Source organism: Lutra lutra, chromosome 2 (genome assembly GCF_902655055.1).
Source record: "Lutra lutra chromosome 2, mLutLut1.2, whole genome shotgun sequence".
NCBI lineage: Eukaryota > Metazoa > Chordata > Mammalia > Carnivora > Mustelidae > Lutra > Lutra lutra.
The window spans coordinates 159,607,018-159,632,351 of record NC_062279.1 but is presented as its reverse complement, the minus strand read 5'-3'; the positions used below and the strand labels follow the sequence as shown (position 1 = coordinate 159,632,351).

At 37.5% G+C, this 25,334-nt stretch overlaps 1 pseudogene; it reads right to left on the bottom strand.

The window, feature by feature from the left end:
* Positions 1 to 13,026: 13,026 nt before the first annotated feature.
* LOC125092837 (hsc70-interacting protein-like) lies at positions 13,027 to 14,132 on the bottom strand (annotated as a pseudogene).
* Positions 14,133 to 25,334: the final 11,202 nt, after the last annotated feature.

Genomic DNA, 25,334 nt, shown 5'->3' with positions numbered 1-25,334 from the left:
TACGTTAGTTAAAAGTAATGGGGTAAATTTATCAAGAAAATATAACTCCAAAATGTGTCTGTACCAAATAAAAGAGTTTAAAATAAATAAAAATCATATAAGAAAATATATTTAAATCCACGATTCATGTTGGAGAGCTTAACACTGAAAATAGGCTTTTATTAAAAATCTCAAGCTAACATATATTACTGATTTCACCTTAAGATCAGAAGCAAGGCAAGTATGTCTGCTCTCACTACTTCTTTTTTTTTTTTTTGTATTTTATTTATTTATTTTTTAATTTAAATTTTATTATTATTTTTTAACATATAATATATTTTTATCCCCAGGGGTACAGGTCTGTGAATCGCCAGGTTTACACATTTCACAGGACTCACCATAGCACATACCCTTCCCAATGTCCATAACCCCACCCCCTCTCCCAACCCTCCTCCCCCCATCAACCCTCAGTTTGTTTTGTGAGATTAAGAGTCACTTATGGTTTGTCTCCCTCCCAATCCCATCTTGTTTCATTTACTCTTCTCCTACCCCTTAACCCCCCATGTTGCATCTTCTCTCCCTCATATCAGGGAGACCATATGATAGTTGTCTTTCTCCGATTGACTTATTTCGCTAAGCATGATACGCTCTAGTTCCATCCACGTCATTGCAATGGCAAGATTTCATTTCTTTTGATGGCTGCATAGTATTCCATTGTGTATATATACCACATCTTCTTTATCCATTCATCTGTTGATGGACATCTAGGTTCTTTCCATAGTTTGGCTATTGTAGACATTGCTGCTATAAACATTCGGGTGCACGTGCCCCTTCGGATCACTACGTTTGTATCTTTAGGATAAATACCCAGCAGTGCAATTGCTGGGTCATAGGGTAGTTCTATTTTCAACATTTTGAGGAACTTCCATGCTGTTTTCCAGAGTGGTTGCACCAACTTGCATTCCCACCAACAGTGTAGGAGGGTTCCCCTTTCTCCGCATCCTCGCCAGCATCTGTCATTTCCTGACTTGTTAATTTTAGCCATTCTGACTGGTGTGAGGTGATATCTCATTGTGGTTTTGATTTGTATTTCCCTGATGCCGAGTGATGTGGAGCACTTTTTCATGTGTCTGTTGGCCATCTGGATGTCTTCTTTGCAGAAATATCTGTTCATGTCCTCTGCCCATTTCTTGATTGGATTATTTGTTCTTTGGGTGTTGAGTTTGCTAAGTTCTTTATAGATTTTGGACACTAGCCCTCTATCTGATATGTCATTTGCAAATATCTTCTCCCATTCTGTCAGTTGTCTTTTGGTTTTGTTAACTGTTTCCTTTGCTGTGCAAAAGCTTTTGATCTTGATAAAATCCCAATAGTTCATTTTTGCCCTTGCTTTCCCTTGCCTAGGAAGATGTAGCTGCGGCTGAGGTCAAAGAGGTTGCTGCCTGTGTTCTCCTCAAAGATTTTGATGGATTCCTTTCTCACATTGAGATCCTTCATCCACTTTGAGTCTATTTTCGTGTGTGGTGTAAGGAAATGATCCAATTTCATTTTTCTGCATGTGGCTGTCCAATTTTCCCAACACCATTTATTGAAGAGGCTGTCTTTGTTCCATTGGACATTCTTTCCTGCTTTGTCGAAGATGAGTTGACCATAGAGTTGAGGGTCTATTTCTGGGCTCTCTACTCTGTTCCATTGATCTATGTGTCTGTTTTTTGTGCCAGTACCATGCTATCTTGATGATGACAGCTTTGTAATAGAGCTTGAAGTCCGGAATTGTGATGCCACCAACTTTGGCTTTCTTTTTCAATATTCCTTTGGCTATTCGAGGTCTTTTCTATAAATTTTAGGATTATTTGTTCCATTTCTTTGAAAAAAATGGATGGTACTTTGATAGGAATTGCATTAAATGTGTAGATTGCTTTAGGTTGCATAGACATTTTCACTATATTTATTCTTCCAATCCAGGAGCATGGAACACTTTTCCATTTCTTTGTGTCTTCCTCAATTTCTTTCATGAGTACTTTATACTTTTCTGAGTATAGATTCTTATTCTCATTGGTTAGGTTTATTCCTAGGTATCTTATGGTTTTGGGTGCAATTGTAAATGGGATGGACTCCTTAATTTCTCTTTCTTCTGTCTTGTTGTTGGTGTAGAGAAATGCAACTGATTTCTGTGCATTGATTTTATATCCTGACACTTTACTGAATTCCTGTACAAGTTCTAGCAGTTTTGGAGTGGAGTCTTTTGGGTTTTCCACATATAGTATCATATCATCTGCAAAGAGTGATAGTTTGACTTCTTCTTTGCCGATTTGGATGCCTTTAATTTCCTTTTGTTGTCTGATTGCTGAGGCTAGGACTTCTAGTACTATGTTGAATAGCAGTGGTGATAATGGACATCCCTGCCGTGTTCCTGACCTTAGTGGAAAAGCTTTCAGTTTTTCTCCATTGAGAATGATATTTGCGGTGGGTTTTTCATAGATGGCTATGATAATATTGAAGTATGTGCCGTCTATCCCTACACTTTGAAGAGTTTTGATCAGGAAGGGATGCTGTACTTTATCAAATGCTTTTTCAGCATCTATGGAGAGTATCATATGGTTCTTGTTCTTTCTTTTGTTAATGTGTTGTATCACATTGATTGATTTGCAGATGTTGAACCAACCTTGCAGCCCTGGAATAAATCCCACTTGGTCGTGGTAAATAATCCTTTTAATGTACTGTTGAATCCTATTGGCTAGTATTTTGGCGAGAATTTTTGCATCTGTGTTCATCAAGGATATTGGTCTCTAGTTCTCTTTTTTGATGGGATCCTTGTCTGGTTTTGGGATCAAGGTGATGCTGGCCTCATAAAATGAGTTTGGAAGTTTTCCTTCTATTTCTATTTTTTGGAACAGTTTCAGGAGAATAGGAATTAGTTCTTCTTTAAATGTTTGGTAGAATTCCCCCAGGAAGCCATCTGGCCCTGGGCTTTTGTTTGTTTGGAGATTTTTGATGACTGTTTCAATCTCCTTACTGGTTATGGGTCTGTTCAGGCTTTCTATTTCTTCCTGGTTCAGTTGTGGTAGTTTATATGTCTCTAGGAATGCATCCATTTCTTCCAGATTGTCAAATTTGTTGGCGTAGAGTTGCTCATAGTATGTTCTTATAATTGTCTGTACTTCTTTTGTGTTCGTTGTGATCTCTCCTCTTTCATTCATGACTTTATTTATTTGGGTCCTTTCTCTTTTCTTTTTGATAAGTCTGGCCAGGGGTTTATCAATCTTATTAATTCTTTCAAAGAACCAGCTCCTAGTTTCGTTGATTTGTTCTATTGTTTTTTTGGTTTCTATTTCATTGATTTCTGCTCTGATCTTTATGATTTCTCTTCTCCTGCTGGGTTTAGGGTTTCTTTCTTGTTCTTTCTCCAGCTCCTTTAGGTGTAGGGTTAGGTTGTGTACCTGAGACCTTTCTTGTTTATTGAGAAAGGCTTGTACCGCTATATATTTTCCTCTCAGGACTGCCTTTGTTGTGTCCCACAGATTCTGAACCGTTGTGTTTTCATTATCATTTGTTTCCATAAATTTTTTCAATTCTTCTTTAATTTCCTGGTTGACCCATTCATTCTTTAGAAGGATGCTGTTTAATCTACAAGTATTTGGGTTCTTTCCAAATTTCCTCTTGTGATTGAGTTCTAGCTTCAGAGCGTTGTGGTCTGAAAATATGCAGGTAATGATCCCAATCTTTTGATACCGGTTGAGACCTGATTTAGGACCGAGGATGTGATCTATTCTGGAGAATGTTCCATGTGCACTAGAGAAGAATGTGTATTCTGTTGCTTTGGGATGAAATGTTCTGAATATATCTGTGATGTCCATCTGGTCCAGTGTGTCATTTAAGGCCTTGATTTCCTTGTTGATCTTTTGCTTGGATGATCTGTCCATTTCAGTGAGGGGAGTGTTAAAATCCCCTACTATTATTGTATTCTTGTCGATGTGTTTCTTTGATTTTGTTATTAATTGGTTTATATAGTTGGCTGCTCCCACGTTAGGGGCATAGATATTTAAAATTGTTAGATCTTCTTGTTGGACATTTCCTTTGAGTATGATATAGTGTCCTTCCTCATCTCTTATTATAGTCTTTGGCTTAAAATCTAATTGATCTGATATAAGGATTGCCACTCCTGCTTTCTTCTGATGTCCATTAGCATGGTCAATTCTTTTCCACCCCCTCACTTTAAACCTGGAGGTGTCTTCGGGTTTAAGATGAGTTTCTTGTAGGCAACATATAGATGGGTTTTGTTTTTTGATCCATTCTGATACCCGGTGTCTTTTGATTGGGGCATTTAGCCCATTAACATTCAGGGTAAGTATTGAGAGATATGAATTTAGTGCCATTGTATTGCCTGTAAGGTGACTGTTATTGTATATTGTCTCTGTTTCTTTCTGATCTACTACTTTTAGGGTCTCTCTTTGCTTAGAGGACCCCTTTCAATATTTCCTGTAGAGCTGGTTTGGTATTTGCAAATTCTTTCAGTTTTTGTTTGTCCTGGAAGCTTTTAATCTCTCCTTCTATTTTCAATGATAGCCTAGCTGGATATAGTATTCTTGGCTGCATGTTTTTCTCATTTAGTACTCTGAATATATCATGCCAGCTCTTTCTGGCCTGCCAGGTCTCTGTGGATAAGTCTGCTGCCAATCGAATATTTTTACCATTGTACGTTACAGACTTCTTTTCCCGGGCTGCTTTCAGGATCTTTTCTTTGTCACTAAGACTTGTCAATTTTACTATTAGGTGACGGGGTGTGGACCTATTCTTATTGCTTTTGAGGGGGGTTCTCTGAACTTCCTGGATTTTGATGTTTGTTCCCTTTGCCATATTGGGGAAATTCTCTCCAATAATTCTCTCCAATATACCTTCTGCTCCCCTCTCTGTTTCCTCTTCTTGTGGAATCCCAATTATTCTAATGTTGTTTTGTCTTATGGTGTCACTTATCTCTCGAATTCTCCCCTCATGGTCCAGTAGCTGTTTGTCCCTCTTTTGCTCAGCTTCTTTGTTCTCTGTCATTTGGTCTTCTCTATCACTAATTCTTTCTTCTGCCTCATTTATCCTAGCCTTGAGAGCCTCCATTTTTTATTGCACCTCATTAAGAGCTTTTTTGATTTCCACTTGGTTAGATTTTAGTTCTTTTATTTCTCCAGAAAGGGCTTTTATATCTCCTGAGAGGGTTTCTCTAATATCTTTCATGCCTTTTTTGAGCCTGGCTAGAACCTTGAGAATCGTCATTCTGAAAATCTTGATCTGACATATTACCAATGTCTCTGTATTGATTAGGTCCCTAGCCTTTGGTACTGCCTCTTGTTCTTTTTTTTGTGGTGAATTTTCCACCTTGTCATTTTGTCCAGATAAGAGTATATGAAGGAGCGAGTAAAATACTAGAAGGATGGCAACAACCCCAGGAAAATATGCTTTAACCAAATCAGAAGAGATCCCAAATCATGAGGGGGGAGAAAGGGAATTAAAAAGAGGTTCAGAAAGACAAAAAAAAAAAAAAAAAAGAAAAGAAAAGAAAAAAGAAACAATTAAAAGAAGAAAATGAATAAAGAAAAAATATAAAAAGGAAAAAATATATTAGATAAACTAGTTAAAAAACGTTAAAAAAGAAAAGGGTAAAAGTTTAAAAAAATTTAGCAGAAGAAGAGGAAAAAAATTGAAAAAGGAAAAAAGAAATTAACTGAAGGCTAAAGAATCATGGGGAGAAAGCCATGAGCTCCGGCTTTGCTTTTCTTCCTCTGGAATTCTGCTGCTCTCCTTGGTATTAAAACTGCACTCCTTCGTAGATGAACTTGGTCCTGGCTGGGTTTCTTGTTGCTCTTCTGGGGGAGGGGCTTGTTGTAGTGATTCTCAAGCGTCTTTGCCCCAGGCGGAGTTGCACCGCCCTTACCTGGGGCCGGGCTGAGTAATCTGCTCGGGTTCGCTTTCGGGAGCTTTTGTTCCCTGAGCGCTTTCCATAGAGTTCCGGAGGACGGGAATGAAGATGGCGGCCTCCCAGTCTCCAGCCCGGAGGAGCCGAGAGCCCGGGGCCTCACTCCTCAGTGCGCCCTCAGAGAACAGCGCCCAATTACTCCCGTCACCCTGGCCTCCGGCCGCGCTCCGAGCTGACCAAGCCTGTGACCGGTTCAAGGTAACCCCGAGCTTAGCGCTTACTCCTCGGCTCTGTCTCTGTAGCCGGCTTCCCCATTCTAATACCTGTAAGCTCTGTGACACTCGGACACCCCCAATCCTTCTGTGACCCTGCGGGACCTGAGGCCACGCTGACCCCGCGCAGGCTTCACCCCAGTTAAGCCTCTGAAGCGATGTCCCTCAGCGGAACAGACTTTTTTTTTTTTTTAAAGATTTTTTATTTATTTATTTGACAGAGAGAGATCACAAGTAGACGGAGAGGAAGGCAGAGAGAGAGAGAGAAAGGGAAGCAGGCTTCCTGCTGAGCAGAGAGCCCGATGTGGGACTCGATCCCAGGACCCTGAGGTCATGACCTGAGCCGAAGGCAGCGGCTTAACCCACTGAGCCACCCAGGCGCCTACGGAACAGACTTTTAAAAGTCCTGATTTTGTGCTCCGTTGCTCCGCTGCTTGCCGGGAGCCGGCCCCTCCCCCCGCGGTCTATCTTCCCGTCGCTTTGGGTTCACTTCTCCGCCAGTCCTACCTTGCAGAAAGTGTTTGGTTTTCTGTTTCTAGAATTGCTGTTCTTCTTCTCTTCGATCTCCCATTGGATTTGTAGGTGTTTGCAATCTTTAGATAAGCTATCTAGCTGATATCCCGCTACCTGAAGTAGTCTCAGCCTGCTACTTCTCCGCCATCTTGACTCCTCTCCCTGCTCTCACTACTTCTATTTAACATTGAACCAGAAGTTCTAGTAAAGACCATAAGGAAAAAAAAAAAAAGAAAAAGAAAAGAAAATACTGACCAAAAAAAAAAAAAAACAACCTATTCTCATTCACAAATAACATAATTGCTTACAGACAAAAATCATAATAAATGTACATAAAAAGAAAGGAAAAAGATTTTAAAAAGGTCAAGAACTAATGAGTGAACTCAGCAAAATAAAGGACAGAAGGTCAACAGGAACAAGAGCTATTATATTTCTATATACTCACAATTTACAATTAAAAACTGAAAAATTTAAAAAAGCCTTTTATACTAGCATCATAACATGTCATATACTTAGGGATAAATGTAACAAAATATGTACAATGCCTGTACCCTGTAAACTATTAAACATTATAGAGAAATGAAAGACCTAAATAAAGAAAAAATACACCATATATGGGTGTAAAGACTAAATATTGTTAAGATGTCAGTTCTCACCAAATCAATCCACAGAATCAAGACAATGTCAATTCAAATTATGTGAGGTTTGTTTTTGTTTTGTGTCACATTTAGAAATTAAGATGATTCTAAAATTTAGAAAGAAATTCAAATAGAAGAGAAAGAAAATTCTTACTACCTAATTTCAAGATATTAAGAAAAACATAGAATGAGATAAACATTTAGTAAAAAATAAAAAAAAACTATCTTATCGACATATTTGTCAACACAGGGAATCACAGAATGCAGATATGTACATGTAAAGGTGCTCAACATCATTAGTCATTGCAGAAATACAAATTAAAAACACCAAAAGATACTACTAACACCTATGGAAACAGCTAAAAATAAAAAGAGTGACAATACTAAGTATTGATGATGATATGGAAAACTAGAACTCCTCATCATTTGTGAAAGGTAAAATTCTACACCACTCTAGAAAAATAGCTTGACAATTTTCCATAAAGTTATATGGAACTTTATATATACTGATCAGGTAATATATACTGATAAAATATATATTATGTGTATGTATACACACCTACTGAATATATACTAATCGTGTAATCCAGCAATCCTACTTTTGGATATTTAGCAAAGAGAACTGAAAACATATTTTCACTCACAGACGTGTGCAAATGTTTATAGAAGTTCATAATAATGGAATTCATAATAACCGAACACTAGAAATAACCTAAATATATATCATCTCAGGAGTGAGAAAATTATTTATAATACATCTGTCTAGTAGAATGGTGCCCAGCAATAAAAAAGACAAACTAATGATAAATGCAAAAACATGGAGGAATTTTAAAAGCATTATGTATTATGATGATAACCTACATACTGCATGATTCAATTTATAAGAAATTCTGGAAAAGTTTAATATACAGGGACATACATTAGAAAAGTAGGCAACAGGGCCTGGGAACAGAGGGAGAGGAGCAAAGGGGCAAGAAAAAACATTATGAGATGAAGAAAATATTCTGTTCTTATTAGTCTGATGATTATAGAACTACATTTATCTAAACTCCTCAAACTAGACACTTAAAAAGAGCAAATTTTATTACTTATAAAATATATATCAATAAATAACTTTTTAAAAAATAACTGAAAAAACTGCAATAATGATCTTTGTCTAATGTTTTATGATGAGATTCAATGTTAGTTGTTAGTTTGAAATAGATTGCCTTCATCATCTTGGGGATTTGTTCTTATCTCCTATTCCTAGTTGACTAACATTTTTTTCAATAATTGATGTTGAATTATTTTAAAATGCTTTTTCAGTATCTATCAAGATTTCTTTCTTCTCCTTTTATTGTTGTTGTGATGATGTGATTGTGTGACCAATTATTACTTGGTTTCCTAATATTGAATTGTTTGTACATTCCTGGAATAAAAACCTATTTGGTCATGGTATGTTATCTTTTAATAAACTGCTACCTTTGATTTGCTAATATTTTGCAGTTATAGTTCTAAAGATCTTTAGTCAGTTTTTCTTTTTTTAATGTTCCATATTTCTTATGTTTTAGTATGGGATGTTGCTTGGGCAATCAACAAATTGAGAAACTTCATCAATTACTATCATCAGAAGTAGTTTGCAACCAGTTTCAAAATATTCAGTGTAAAATTATTTGATAAAATTTTTTTGGTAATTATTTCCTACATAATATTTTGTCTTTGATGCTTTATTTTTTAAGCCTCAACTTAAAGTATCAATTTTTATAATAATTTTCTCTGGAAATTTGTCCATGCTAATTCTTTCAAAAATATATAGAACCTAAAATAAATTCTATAAATCTATAAATATTTGAAAAGCTTTTATGTCCTCATAGTTGATGCTGCATTTCTTTTACATCCTAATGTAGCATAGCTGCATTATCTTTTTTTCTTCATTATCTTTGCCAAAATTTTCTTAACGTTAGTTCCTTACAATATCTAATATGGATAATTTTTTGATAAGAACTTATCTGAGCCCAAACACAGAATTAATAAATTAACATTTTTGATAAGGGAAGAGAAAATTAATATTGCATTTGATCGTTTGTCTTCAATTTTAATTTAATTTTATGAGTATCTTGTTTTGTTTTGTTTTGTTTACCCATGATCTACCACTTTCTTATATTTTGTTGTGATTTGGAATTTGGAAATCTTATTTTTATTCTATATTTGAAAAAATCTATTGGTCTTTTCTCTACAAAATTACATATGTCAAAGTAACATATATTATTTGGAATTCTTCTCATGAGAGACTTGTCTCTTCTCCCTTATTTATTTATTTATTCAGTAATTTATTTATACCCATATGTACTCATGGATATTTGTTTCATAGTCCAATATTACTTCATTTCTTTTGTTTGTTCACATTATTCCAGGGTTGGTCAATGGGAGCTCTATTAATGTCTCTTGTATCTTTTGACATGGCCCCATCATAACAGGGCTTTTAAATTTTTTATTTCTCAGCATTCATTACCTTTTCTATTTTCTGCCCCAGCCCCTGAATTAGTTATTTCTCCAAGGAGTCCTTGATCCTTTTACTGAAGAATGGTACTTAGGAACTAAGATCTGGGTACTATACATACTTATTTATAATGGGATGTCATCACTTCTAGGCTGTCTCAACCAACAAAGCAAGAAAGGTTATGTGTGTAAACTTACCTGTGTATTTACATGCACACACATGCAAACATGTATATATATACACACATATGTATGTATAAATATACACATATATAAAATAATAAATATTTATATTAAACTAAACATTATTTCATAGTGATGTCCCCAATTCTACTCCATTAAAACATAGATTATTCTATCTTTTTCCATTGTCTATAAAATCTCACTTCACATCTGGCTCTCAGCATCTACCATCCATTTACTTAATTGTTCAATGCCTGTATACATGTATAGCAATATGACAATTTTTAACTAACATCCCTGTAGAAAAAAACATTATCAACTAAATTATAGTAATTATGTACTGCTTTGCCTTCAGCTTTGCAGATCCCACTAATTTCCAAAGTTACTTAGATCAGCACATTTTCCCTCATCACCTTTAGTGATGCTGTCTCCTAAATTTTTAATATAGTTAGATTGTTTTGTCATATTCTGCATTATATCCTGGGATTTCTCAACCATCTAAGTGATTTTTTTTTAATTTGTATACACTATGTAGATAATGCACCCTTAAAAAAATTAGAGCATAACTGTCCACTACTTGAGTGTGGACTGTATGTGGAAATTTCCTTCCAAAGAGTATAGTATTGAATGAAGGAATGAAAAAAGTAACTTTATGATAAAGAAACTTAACAAAGATTACCTCAGTCACGTGATCCAAATTAACATCAACAGTGATAAATCGCATTGACAACATGTAACTTTGATGGAATGTGATTAAAATGGCACTTCCCTCCCAAACTCCCATAACTTCAATCTAATCATGTGAAAAACAACAGACAAATCCCTTCAAAGGGCATTCTACAAAGCTATTCCTCAAAACTATCATAGTCATCAAAACAAGGAAAATCATGGAAGCTATCACAGTCAAAGGGAGTCTAAGGAGACATGATAAATAAATGTAAAATGATACATTTGAACAATGACAACAAAAGGACATTAGGTAATACCTGAGGAAAGCTGAATAAAGTATGGACTTTGATGATAACATACAATACTGGTTCATGAGTTGCCACAAATATATCATTAAATGTGACAAATATAAGATAAAAACAGAAGAAACCATATATATTCTATGGAAAGCCTATTACTATCTTTATGTTTTTTTCAATAAATACAAACTATTCTAAAATAAAATGTCTATTTTTAAATGGTATGTATCTAATCATTCTCCCTTGATAATTCAAATACATTTACCATCTTTTATTAATTTCTACTTCTATCTTGTAATCTAGTTTTTATATCATAATTTTTTGGACATTTTTTAAGTATCTGCATTATCTTTATCAAGAATTACTTTCCCACAAAAAACAAACAAGCAAACAAAAATGAACAAACAAAAAACCTGTCAAACTAACCAATGAATTTAACAAAATTGCAAGATGCAAAATCACTGTACAGAAATCTGTTGCATTTCTATACACTAATAATGAACTACTGGAAAGAGAAATTAAGAAAACAATCCCATTTACAACTGCATCAAAAAGAATAAAATACCTTGGAATAAATTTAACCAAAGAGGTGAAAGACCTGTACACTGAAACTATAAAATATTGATAAAAGAAATTGAAAAGGCCCAGGTTTAAGTGGAAAGATACTCCATGCTCATGGAATTTAATTTTAAAAGGATGATAAGGCCAAAACTTCAAGAAGGAAGTTGTGAAAAAGGAAAAGAAAATTGTAACGAAACTCCTTTAAATAGATTTACTACTGTAGGAGAAAGAACCCGTAGAGAAGAGTTGAAGACGCAAGAAAAAAAAAGAGAAAAGAGATGGAGTGAAGTGGGTGAACAGGTGACATAAAAAATAGTGATAGTTTATTATATGCTGGTTAAATTGAAAAAGGATTTAGCATGGGTATTTTTGCTTGCAGTTCCAAAGACTTACTGAAAGTTGCAGAACGTGAGCTCATATGCAGGACTAGAAAGGACAGAGAGTTTACTGGATGGATGTAGAAAAAAGACCGAGTAGAAGAACTACCTAGCAAAAGAATGGCCTAAGTGATCTAGTCAAAAATCCCAAGGAAGCGGTGGATAACTAGAATGGGGGTGAGGGGGGAGAGAATAGGGTTTATGGATTAAAGAACAGTTGTAATCTGCTAATTCCCAGATTGGTGTTCTGTGGTTCACTAGGTTTCTCTCTCTCTTTCTTTCTTTTTTTCTTTCTTTCTTAAATTGCTGACATTACTTTGGTTAAAGCAGTCACAAAATCTTGGTTATTCAGAACAAATTTTAGTGTATTACATACCTTGGGTATAAAAATGTTTCAACTTTTTTGTGTGTGGAAATAATCCAAAAGATTTATTTTTTATATCAGACAAGAACACAGCTAAGTAATCCAATTATACTGCAGCATTATAAAAATCATCCCTTCACCATGGCATAAGATTTAAATGCATCTGCACAAGGGTGCACAGTATATAAAAGGAATGTTTGCTGCTGCCCCACCAAGCACTTCTGGCCCCTACCTGGGTCTTACTGCAATACTCATGGTCCCAATGTTTTTATCCAAATAAACTGTGTTTTAAAAATAAAACATTTAAAAAAACAAGCCAAAATTCCCAAGAAACCCTATCTCCAATTCAAACTTCATATATTTAAATGTTATATTTGCCTCTCACTAATAAACCTTTATTTCACTCAAACTGAGCAAAAATCCTCCACACTGAAGTATCTTCCTTGCCCAATTAATCCAAAGCAAAAAAAAAAAAAAAAAATTGAAATGATTAGTAAAGAAAAATGTAAGGATTAACACACCCTTTTAATACATTTTTAAATATTTTTAAGGTTTAAAAAAATTGTTTAAAGTTTGTAGTTCATAGTAGGAAAACATTATCTGAATGAATACCCTAATGGCAAACCATTGTAGAATGTATCAGTAGCATGGGGGGCAGAGGGGCAGGGAGTCTCTTCACAGTTTTCTTCATGAGAAGGTCAGAGGTACACTCATTTATATTATTGTGACCTCCATTAGGTGATCAAAGTTGCTTTTCCTTCAGCGAAGGTTTGTTTGTTGGAAGGGCATTATGTTTGACCTGCAAATTTGGCTGACAATTACTGATGAGATTCATAACCTTTGCATTGCTCTGATATTTTGACATATTTGCTGGGTTCTGGGCCACATGCTGGAAGGTCACCATAACTTCTGGATACTGTATGGTTGCTAGAACCTCTTGATCACTAAGAATTTCATTGAGTGCAAGCATTCCTGCCATTCCAGGCACCCCCCCTGCCATTCCAGTCATTCCTCCAGAAAATTACTAGGTATTCCCCCAGGGTAACTACCTGGGAAAGACCCATACTGAGCTCCTGATTGTTGCCTGGCTTCTTCATCCCTCTGGGCTCTGTCTTGTTCTTCCGGAGCCTTCTTAACCCTTTCTATTCTTTCTTTGATCTCTTGCTCTTCATGTTTTTGCTCATACTTTCTCTGATGTTCAGCGATTTTCTGGGACTTTGGTTGAACTCCTTTCAGCATCGCACTACCATCTTCTTCATAATCCAGTTTACAAGCAAGGGCAAGATCATGTGCTGCTTCTTCCCAGTGGTCCAGAAGTCTGTGTGCTTTCCCTTGCCACTTAAAAGGCTAAGCTGAACAGGGATTTACTTCAATAGCTCTTTCAACGTCTCGAATGGCAGCATTTGCTTCTGTAGTTTGATGAAGACACTGGCTCTCTTGGTGTACAGAATGGCCAAGCAAGGATTCAGTTTGATGACATCTGTGAACAAGTCAATGGCTTTCTGTGGTACACCATCATTTAGGGCATCAATGGCAGCAGCCTTTTTATCATTTGCCTGATCCATCATTTCCTTGGTTATCTCTACATTTTCATCTCCTATTTCTTGACAGAGTAAGTATCTGGTTCATTCATGCCTTCATTGTCAATTTCTAGATCACTTTCCTGACTTGATAGTTCATCTGTTTTTATATTTTCCTCCGCCTTCTTACTACCTGTTTTTTATTCCTTGGTACTATCTTCTGATTTAGTTTTATGAGTGGTTGGTGGTATTGTACCCTTCATGCTCTTCACCCAGTCTCACAGGAAGTGCATTTCCTTGGTGAGCAGAATGCTCGGATCCTGCTTACACATTTTCATGAAGGCCCGGAGCTTGCTCACTTTGTAGGGGTCCATGGTCCAGAGGCAGTGGCAGGGGGCAGGCATGGTTGAGGTTGCAGTCCGATTCCAGGCAAGGGTACTAGCTGTGCATGATTGTGGGGAAAGGGGCAGCTGCTGTGAGGAAAAACAGCACAATGTTTTAACTTTTATTAACTTCGTTCTCCTAAATTAATTTGACCACACACCATTTTATCAGCCTCTGTGTGATCTTATTAACATACTGAAACACTAATTTTCCATGTAACCAATGCTATAAATGAAGTAGAGAAATGAGAAAATTGGCATGAACAGATAGCAGTCAAAGGAAGGAGTATTTGAACTTAAATTTCCAGAGCTAACACACGTATGTAAGGAAGAGGCTAGATAGAGTATGTAAATGATCAGGCAGTATAAGTGGACTGCAGCTGAAGTCACCTGAGTTGAAGAGAACAAGAGCAGATGGGGTGGGTTGTGGGTGATTCACTGCCGTGGATATAGAAGTATTGTATGTCCATGCCAGAATCCAATGTGAGAACAGTATCTGCGAACCAGCTGCCAAAATAGTGGTTGAATGTTGGGACTAATTGTGAAGTTGATTGAAAAGAATATTGGAGAGAAGTAGCAATTGCATAGCTTGGTGTTATGGATTTGTAAGAAGCAAAAGTTAATAAGTGTAATAACTTAGGAGCATCTTTAGCAACATTGGGGAAAAAATTGCTCTTCTCCCTGGAAGTTGTGCTCTGAGGATGGCAGGAATGTGGGGGACTTCACTTTCCAGCAGAGGAAGAGATAAGACCAGTGGACAAATGGAAGCTCTGTGTTGTTGTTTCAGTAGAAGATGCTGTTATAGATTGAATTGTGTCTACTCAAAATTCATTTATTGAAGTTCTAACCTCCCAGTACCTCAGAATGTAAGTTTATTTGGATATAGGGTCTCTAGATTCAATGAGGCTATCAGGACAGGCTCTAACCCAAGGTGATTGACATCATTATGGAAAAGGGGAAATTTGGACATGGAGACACAAGTAGAGGGAAGACAATGTGAAAAGATTTAAGGAAGCCAACGAGAGTGGCCCAGAACACATCCTTCCTCATGGCCTTCAGAAGGAACCAACTCTGCCAACATCTTGATTTTGGACTTCTGACCTCCAGAACTATGACATTTCTGTTGTTTAATCCACTCAATTTGTGGTGCTTGGTAACCACAAGCTTAGCAAATTAATACAGATGCATTTCATCAAAAAAAGGTTGAGGGTGAACATGAGTTTGTTTTTGTTTGTTTGTTTTTCTGTTTCATTTATTCATTCATTCATCCATTCATTCATTTATTCATCCATTTGCTTTAGCATAGGATGGGCTTTTCTAAGAGTATGGTAATAGGTCTGCGAGAGAGAAGATGTCACGAGCTGGTTGCTCCCCCAAAAAGATGGTACCATGGCTTAGAGAATCGAGTCAGTAGTGCTAGATGGGTTGATCATTGTTGCTTCATGTTGTTAAGAGTAAGGAATTTACCTCACAGTGCTCTTTTCCTCTAACCGATGTGCTCTCAAATATCACATCACAAAGAAGTAGAGATGACCTCAGTGCTCTCATTCAATCTGCACTCGTATTTGAATTTCCTTGGATGAAAATGAATCTTTGGCAAATTAGCTGGCATTTTGCTTTTTAAGGAAGAGATGGGCAGTGCCTCTCCATTGTGGGAGCCACTCTGCTCACATCTTTTTTCCTTGCTGCATTTACTTGCTCACGATCTGAGGCACTTACTACATAGAGATTCATGTTTGGAGGGAATAAGTTTTTCATTGCACATGACACCTTGAATGGTAATACAGGAGCCTATGATACTCTGCACAGAACTTAAAATTTTAGCGTATCAGTCCACTGGGGGTTGGAATTTTTCTATATACTCTAAAATATTTCTGTTCCTAGAAGACAGCGGGAGGAAGAACTGCTGTTTGAATCAGAGTCAGGTGTAGTATGATTTTTTTTTTTAATATATATAAAAATGAATGCTGTGCAGACCGAGGTGGCTCCTTTTCCATCTGTCAGCACATTTTTTACAACCATGCATAAACCTTATTATCACACTCAGTGTGTTACTGCAAAAATTATCCCGGCCCTCAGAACATTTCTCTACAGCTTTGAGAGGAATTCAGACTTCTGTGCAGTTAATATAAAAACAAGCAACCTAGTAAGCAAGGCTGGAGGGGGGTGCAGAGGAGAAGAAACAGACATTTTCCTTTCAGAGAATATTTGCTAGAGCTCCTTCATTGTATCATATGTCCAAGGCTAAATGTTTCGCATTGAATAAAATAGTGGCTGATGACACATATTTGGCCTTGATAAAATTCTTCCACTGGATTCACATATATTAACCTTTGATGAAAAGATCACAAGAAGGAAAAGGCATGGGAAGAATATGGCATAATTTCAAAGATTTTTTTTTTTTTAACATTAACCTTTGAGATCTGACCTGTTGTAGTTGTGTGTTTGGGGGTATATTTAGATAGAGACATTACTGCCATCCTGTTCATATTTATGGTCCTGACCTTTGTATTATAGTAGTCTGCTTTGAAGCACAGTTATTTTTAATTGCTTTATGTGTCCATGGAGACTGTTCTTTGCCTCTGTCAGTTATATACAGTAGACCAGCACATATGTTTGCTCAGTGAATCTTTCAATGACTGGATATTTACAACCACATCTGAATACAAGAGGAGGAAATGTTACATTTTGGGGTGGTGTGAGCCTTGCGTGTTTGTGTGGAAATGTGTTTTATTGTCAACATTCCCATATACTTAATGAGGTGACAGGAAGAATTAAAAGTGACAGATTGTTTTGGCTGCACTGGGGCCATCTGAAATATAGTCTCCTGTAATGCAGCTCCATAAACCCAGGCTGTGTGATGCCCTCAGTGTATGATTCATGGTTGCAGCAGGGCTACTCACAGAGGTTTAACAAGGGAGAGTCATGGGCTGGGCAGTGGGAGGTTGAAATTGCTCTCAGAAGACAATGAAAAGCGCTGTGTGCCAAAACTGTGCCTGAAATTTGCAAGAGTGCCTTGATCACCAGTGTCCCTAATACCATTATTCTGCCTGTTCCTGACTAGGAGTGGGATGGAATGATTGCCAAAAATTCCTGACTCGGGACAACACATTTGGAGAGGAGAGGTACCCCTTCCTTTTGTCTGAAGGAAGCATGTGTTCCTGTGTGCTTTTAGGTGATGGTCTGCTAGGGGCCGCCACGGAGGAGACAAAAGAAAACAAGTTGATTATAGTCACAGGTCCTAACAAGGGTATCTCACATGACACACAAGGTCACACAGGGGAAGTGCTAGGTTTTGGTCAGGTTGTGGAAGACAGCATCAAAGGCAAAGTTTAGGCCAAAAACTTTATTGACATTTCCAAAGAGAAAACAAAACAGGGCAGAGTAATGGTTTAAGATTGGCGAGTTGGAGTGACTTCAGTGGGCTTAAGGAGGTGGTTCTGGCATCTGACCCTGGGATGATTCAGCAGGATATTGCTCCTGGAGTGAACTGGCCAGATAGAGAAGTTTCTGTGTTGGGACTTTTTAGTTTGCATATTAAAGGCATGCTGCCAGCTGAGTCCTTTGCTACCTCTAAGAATTGGCTAGCCATGAGGGGATGGGCAGTCTCTCCTCAGCCAGAAAAGTTTAAGATGGCAAAGCATCACAATATACAAAAAGTAAAAAATATATGCAATGCAGCATCTGTGAAGTTTCTTCTGCAAATAGATTATTGGATTGTGACAAATATATCTCAAGACAACCATTGTTGATGAGATCAGCTAAAGCAGTGCTGCTAAAAATGTGGTCCCTAAACTATCAGCTTGGTCATTCCCCAGAACTTCTTAGGAATGCACATTCTTTGCCCCATTCCTGATCTCTTGAATTGGAATTTCTCAGGTCCAGGAAATGAGGGGGGTGGGTGCTCTACATTTTAATAAGCTTTCCAAATAGCTGTTCTGCACACTAAAGCTATCTACCCTTTAATGGACCATACAGGTGACCGGAAGAAAGAGAAAAAAAAATTCTACTTATCAGAGACTCCATTGCATCAAAGATAAAACTTCAGTTAATGAAAACCAACCAAGTGGAATTCTGAAGACAATGTGCATACTTACCCTACTGTATATTACCTTGGACCTTCAAGAAGTCATAACCCATCCAAGATTCAGCCAGCCAGTTGGTAAAATGAGAAAGATAAGTGTACCTACATCTTGAAGTTTGCGACACATAAATGTAATGATATATTTAAATACACTTTGTAAATAATAAAATGTGAAGACAATGTTAGTCGTACTTGATATTAAATAATCTTCACTGTGCACCCCATATGAGGACAATCACAATGAAACAAGGCTACACCAGACTGGGGTCATATTACTCTCTATGTATTAGATTTTATTGTGTGTCAGACACAGGTTTAAGCATATTATATACATTATCTCATTTAATCCTCAAAACAATGCTATAAAAAAATCTATAAAATTGTGCAATCACAATTGTTTGAAAGAGTAAAGTGGATGAAAGAAATTAAACAAGTTGTTGAAGGACACAGAGATATTAAGTCCCATCTTTATGATTCAATACTCAGGGCTGTCTGACTTCAAATGTTTTCTTTCTCCAACACAATTCCTTCTTTGGGAGAAGAAAAAGCAATTTCCATCGTATTCCCTCACAAATTACATTTATCTAAATCTTAGTCTATAGTTCCATGATTACTGAGAGCAAAAATGAGGTCCATGAGTTACAAGGAGATACATTGAAATTAAAAACAAACAAATGTGGTCAATATTATCTGAGTAAAGTAGAAAAAAATTTTCAAGTATTTTTTTTTGATGTATTAGCACAGGAAGATACTAAAGTGTAATCTTATGGCCTCACCATTCAGGTTTCCATTTTAAAGTATCTTATTTATGCAGGTTCTCACTGCCTTATATAAATAATAGTACATACCACATCTTATTGCTGAAGCCCTCAGGAACCATTGTGTGATTCCTGATATGCACACTTTGATTCATCAGATATACAAGTGTAAAATAGAAGATCAAGAAGTACCTACAGCAGACATTTCAGATGTCAAGAGCTTAACTATCTTTATAGCAACTTCCCAGAGCTTGACAATGTAAGTTGTTCCCTGTTTGGTTTGATTTCTCACTGCCAAGGGAAACAAGGGTTTCAAGTACTTAAAGTGGCTCTGTACTATCAGATCAACACAGCTTAGTCCCAAGGCTGACACTGCCTGGCTTTCTTTCTCCTTCTGTATGTGTGTGTGTGTGTTAGGAAGTGGAGAGGGTGGTCTCTCTCCTTTCCTTAAGAAGTCTGCCCAGGCACTTCTACTGAGTGCTTCCTTTGTAGACTAGGCACTGGGAAAAACCAAAGCAGGCAAAGGGACAGAGCTACACAGAACAACAGAAAGACACACAATAGCAGCTACCTTCCTGAAAGGGAGTCATTGTGCCACACAATGGTCTGAGCATTTCAATGCACAGGGCGGAATAGAGTGCACCAACCCTTCCTTTACTCACATCCTGAGATGTGAAAAGGCTTGTCCTAGTTTCAGTCATGTTCTTTTATTCTTCCCCTCAAAGGGGGCTTATGAAACAAAAAGCTCCATCTATACAACCGTTGCTCCCTGAGCAAGCTGTTGAGGAAGTGGCATTTCCATCCTTATTCCTCCCATGGTCCGAGTGCTTCTGAGTCCATGTGAGCATTCCTCTTGGTGAGACAAACTCTCATGGATGACAGGATCATTTTCTCCAAGTTCCCAGCTGTTCTCCTAAAGTCCAGATGAATGCCAAATAGCACACTGGCCAATTCTGATGGAACACTAATGTAACCAAAGCCAAGGGTTACCAAAGGGATAAAAGAACTTCTTGTAGAAACTGATAACATCAGTTTTCCATATTTGCTCCTTTTCTCTTGATTATCTGGTAAGCTGGACACAATATTCTGGGAGGCAACCTTATGGTAGAATAGACATTTTAAAGCCCCGTGAACTAGAAAAATGTTCTTAACCTTTCTGAATTTCAATCTCTTAATACGTGATCAGAATAATAAAAGCTAATTCACAAGGGGAGGTGGTTAGGTGTGAAGTCTAAGTTAGATGAAATACTCAACTATTTCTTCCTTCATTAATTTGGCCAATAAACATTTTAAGTGTTACTATGTTCCAATACTATAGAGGCATAGGTATATTAAAATGAAGGCCTCGAATATCTTATGGTCTAAAATTCAAAAGATTCTAGAATTCAGGTTTTCTGTGAGTTTGGTTTAAAGTAATAATCATACCCTTATTTTCACTTACCCATAACTAAAATTTAGATTTTTATTTTTCTAAAGATTGTGTTTATCTATTTGAAAGACAGAGGGCACAAATAATAGGAAGAAGAGGGAGAGGGAGAAGCAGATGTCTGGCTGAGGAGGAAGCCTAACTGGGGGCTCAATCCCAGGACCCCGATATCATCACCTGAGCTGAAGGCAGTTGCTTAACTAATTGAGTCATGCAGGCACCCCCAAATTTAGCATTTTTAAAAATTATGAATGTATATAACAAACCACAGTAATACTGTATCACAAGTAGAAACTATAGATATCATATCAGAGTGGTAGAAGATACCCTGAAATACTGTTTTTGCTTACAGCTACATCTAAATTACAATGGTTGGTGGGCTTACTGCTTGACTTTCTTAGCTGATACTTTAATAAATGAGTATATTTATATGTAATATTATATTACAATGTATTTTAATATTTTGGTAACTGTCATTACAGTTTTCTTTGTAGTCATATGTATTTTGTTTTATGTGTTTAAAAATATGGGGGCACCTGGCTGCCTCAGTAGGTAGAGTACATGACTCTTGATCTCGGAGTCATGAATTTGAGCCCCATGTTGCCTGTAGAGATTACTTAAAAAAAAAATAACATGATTCAGAGAATGGATGCCTGGTATGACAGGGTTCAGAATCCTGCCTCTAGAAGATATGATATTTAAGTAAGGCAACGATTTCAATACAATATAATTAATGTTATTAGAGCAGTACAGTTAACATGGTAGGGCTATTGTGGAATCTCAGTCTGGATCAGTATGTGTGTGTCTATGTGTGTGTGTGTCTATGTGTGTGTGTGTGTGTGTGTGTGTGTGTGTGTGTGTGTACAGGGGAGCCAGTCATGGGAGGTTAGTCCTGGAGGATTTCAAAGGTAAATAATGCTTTAGCTAACCCTTGAAGAGGAGGTGCAAATTAGCCAGACCAAAAATAGGAGGCCAGGTGAGGGGTAAGACATGAGAGAGGGGAGATGGACATGGAGCAGCAGGGAAATGTGGGAAGGCTGGTGTACCTAGGAATCTGTATAGCCAGAGCCTGCGTGTTCAGGAAGAGCATGGTACAGAAGGTCAGGGAGGTCAGAAAGAGCCAATGAAGGAATCTGAGCATTAAACCAGATGTGGTGAAGAGCCATGCAAGTATTTTTAGCTTCTGCTATGATCAGGTATATGTTTTAGAAAGATCACTCAGGCTGCATTATGGACAATGAAGTATTATGGTGACGCCATTGTAGGGGTCGGGGGAGGCAGTCGGGGAGATCCCCAAGAGCAGTTATGAGTCTATGGCAGCAATCCAGGCCAACAATGGTGAGGGCCTAAACCATGTCAGTGGCAAAGTGTGAAATCACTTTGTAAAGTATAAAAGGCCACTGTGGAGTTGATGGAAGGAGGGAAAGAAAGAATGAAGGAAAAAAGGAAGAAGAGCAGGAGGGAGGAAAGTAAAGGAGGGGAGCAAAAGGAAGAAGGTTAAGGGAAAGAAGGAGACTTGGAGGAATTGTAGTCTTCAGCTAAGCAGACATTTGAAGTCAAAGTGTTTCATTAAATGACAATCACAACTGTTAGTCTACCCTGAGGTGTGACAGGATTACCAGTGCACCAGGTCCCAGGCAATCAGCCAGATGGCCCCTGATTGGTTCTACTGAAAACTAATCAGAACCCTTCTTCAGTAGTTCAATTGCTGCACAAATAGCCACAGCCAAGGCGAGCTCAGGGAGCAGAAGCTTTGCCAAGTTCACAGCCAAAGACAACAGGAAAGGTGGCACGATTTCCTCTTTGATAGGCAGCAAAAGCTAGGTTTGTTTACAAGAAGTTCCCAGAGACTGACACTACACACACACCCATAGGCGCGCCCGCACGCGCGCGCGCGCGCACACACACACACACACACACACACACACAATCACACACACACACACACTTCTGGAGGTTTGTATTTAAGCCACACAATATAGGCTGTATTTTATATTAAATTCACTAAAGGAGAGTTGGAGGAGCACACGCAAAAATATGCAAATGAGAAAAAAAACCTCTAAAACTAATCATGCAAACTAATATCTGAGGATGGCTTCAAGGGAAACAAACCGTTTTTACTGAGCTCAATTATGTCAGTTTTCTTTAGTTTTTTTTTCTTTCCCTTTATTTCTCCCTTTCTTTGATATTAATTATTGGTGTCAAGCAGGAATCACCTATTAGACACTCTTGAAGCTATTTTTAAGAGCTTTGAGCTTACTGAAACTTGTTCTTTTATGTGACTCTGTTCCAAACAAATGACATTTTGTTTTCATTTAGATGAATTCCTAGATAATTGAATAATTGTCCAGAAAAGAACAAGTCTGATTTTGGAAAATGCTCAGTCAAATATGCTAAAAGGGAGTCCCCCTTCAAAAGCCATGGTTATGAAATGAAAAAAGTTGCATGTAATTCCAGAAGAGATCTTAATTTCTGCAATTCTCCCCAGTACACTCTGAAGATTCTATTCAAAGTTCACAGTTCAGCAAATCCAAATCCGCTTTTCAGGGCATTAGCTTTTGCATAGGAAAAGGTGGGAGCTAGACCATGCTAAATAAAGCAGGAAAAGCAAAGGAAATCTTAGTCTGGAAGTTCATGAGAGTGGTGACACCACAAAAGCATAAAATTACGTTAAAAAAAAAAGATGTCAACATAAAGAGCTGTCTGCATGTAAAACTTATACGAAGGGTGCTATTTCCCTATTAAATAGATGAATGTTTAAATCTGCGCTTTAAACAATTTTGATGGTACTTCTGAAGCTAAAGCATGCTGCATTCTTGTTCCCAAGATTTCGGCTACAGAAAAATCCATGCAAGTTCTATACATGAAATCCTTTCCATTTTGAGGAACTGGGTTTGTGTGAACATCTGCCAGCCCAACAGAAAGAAAAGCTCTCATTTTACACAGTTTGTCTACAGCCAGAAGCATTTCCAACACATTCCAAAAGCCACTAATGATACTTCACCCAGTTCAGCCTCCTGAAGCTTGATACATAATTAATGAGGTAGTGGAAGTTCTCTAGAATTAGTTTTCATCTAAATAAAGGTACCCGATGTTTATCTGTACTCTTTGTACTCATTGTTGCCTTGAATATACCGAGCTTCCTGTTGGTACAGGGAACTATTGATTTGCTGACTAATCTTTTTATCTGATCATTATAGATTGTAACTCTCGGTCTATACCCTTTACACACAGTACTATTGTGGTTAAATAAAACACAATACAAAATAATTAACCTGTTCCCATCTCGATATTTCTCTTCCAGGCAAGAACAGAAGTAAGACTTTGATTTGACAACTGGACACTCGGATTTTTAGAGAAAAGTATAAATATAAGATGAATATACAATCTTTAGTTCCTTAATATAAATTACTCAGGAAGAAATAGTATGTAGCCTTGGGGAAATCAACAGCTTCTTCAATTGGATTGCTTCTGTCACTGTATGGACACAGTCTTGTTTGATGTCCTCCTACCATTTGTCTTGTATGGAGTCTTTTATCTAAATCCAAAGTAATGCAGTCATCAGGGCTGCAATTCAATAATGGCTCCACAGGAGCTGTCATCCACAGTTTGCTATTCATCTTGTAAAAGGCTTTGAGTTTTCAAAGTACCAACTAAGGTTGGCATTTCAATGCCGCGGACAGAGCACTTAAAGTTCTTTTGTGTTCACAAGAAAGGGAGTGAAATTGAGAATGGGGGGAGATTAAATGGCCAACCTGCTACTCTACCTGACTACCTAGGGGTAACCCCAAGCTACCCAAGGGAGCGAAAACTTTAGGTAATCTGACCCCCTCTGTAACGGGACATTATGATGAATGGGGAACTCATCAGCTGGTGTTGGTTCATACTGAGCCCCACTGCTATAATTAACAGGCAACAAATTTATGGAATTTGACAAAAAAGGGAAAGTTAAAAATTTTTTAAAAAGAAATGAAGAGGAAGAGAATAATTCCTTGAAATATTTATAGAATCAAAACATTTTAGAATTAAGAACATCCTTAATGGCTTTAGAGGCAGATAAACTGAAAATGTCCATTAATAGCCCCAACTTCTCACATGTAGCTGTTGTTCTGTGAACAGGCTGGACTGGAATTACCATCATTGGAACTGATTGTTGAGCTCTTTGGTTGGAAGTATGGATATTCCCATCTTCCATTCAGACTCAATTTCCAAATTCTTCCATAACCATGATGTGTCCATGTGTGTCTAAGAAAACATGGGGTAAACATTTATAGAACCATGAAGGAATTGAACCAAATACAAATTCACCGACCCTTGACACTCAACTATTGGTTTGATGGCCTCTGAGTGTACAGGAGGTTGGAGAAACTTACCCAATACTGAAGTCACCCAACTCCTGCAGTACTTCACTGTGATTCTGAACCTCACCTTGTACTTCTGGAATGAGGAGGTTGGCTGAGAGTAGCTGTAACATAACAAAAAGAGGTCAGAGTACTATTGGAGACCTAGAGTCTAAGTCCAGCTCTGTCACTGTAGTCAACTGTGTGCTCTTGGACAAGTCATTTGGTTTCCAGGCTTCAATTTCTATCTGAATAATGAGAGATTTATGGGGTGCCTGGATGACTCAGTAAGGTAAGTGTCTGACTTCTGCTCAGGTCATGATCAAGGGTCCTGGGACTGAGCCCTATATAGGGTTTTGCACTCAGCAGGGAGTCTGCCTCTCCCTCTCACTCTCTCTCTGTCCCTGTCCCTATTCATGCTTGCTCTCTCTTTCTCCAATAAATAATGAGATATTTGGAATACAGGATTTCAAAGGCACTTTTTTCTTCCCAAACACACTATGAGCTAATGAATATAGTAAGTGATGACTGTATTTTCTACACAGGTCATAGGTCCATTCATTCATCCATACAACATCATGAACA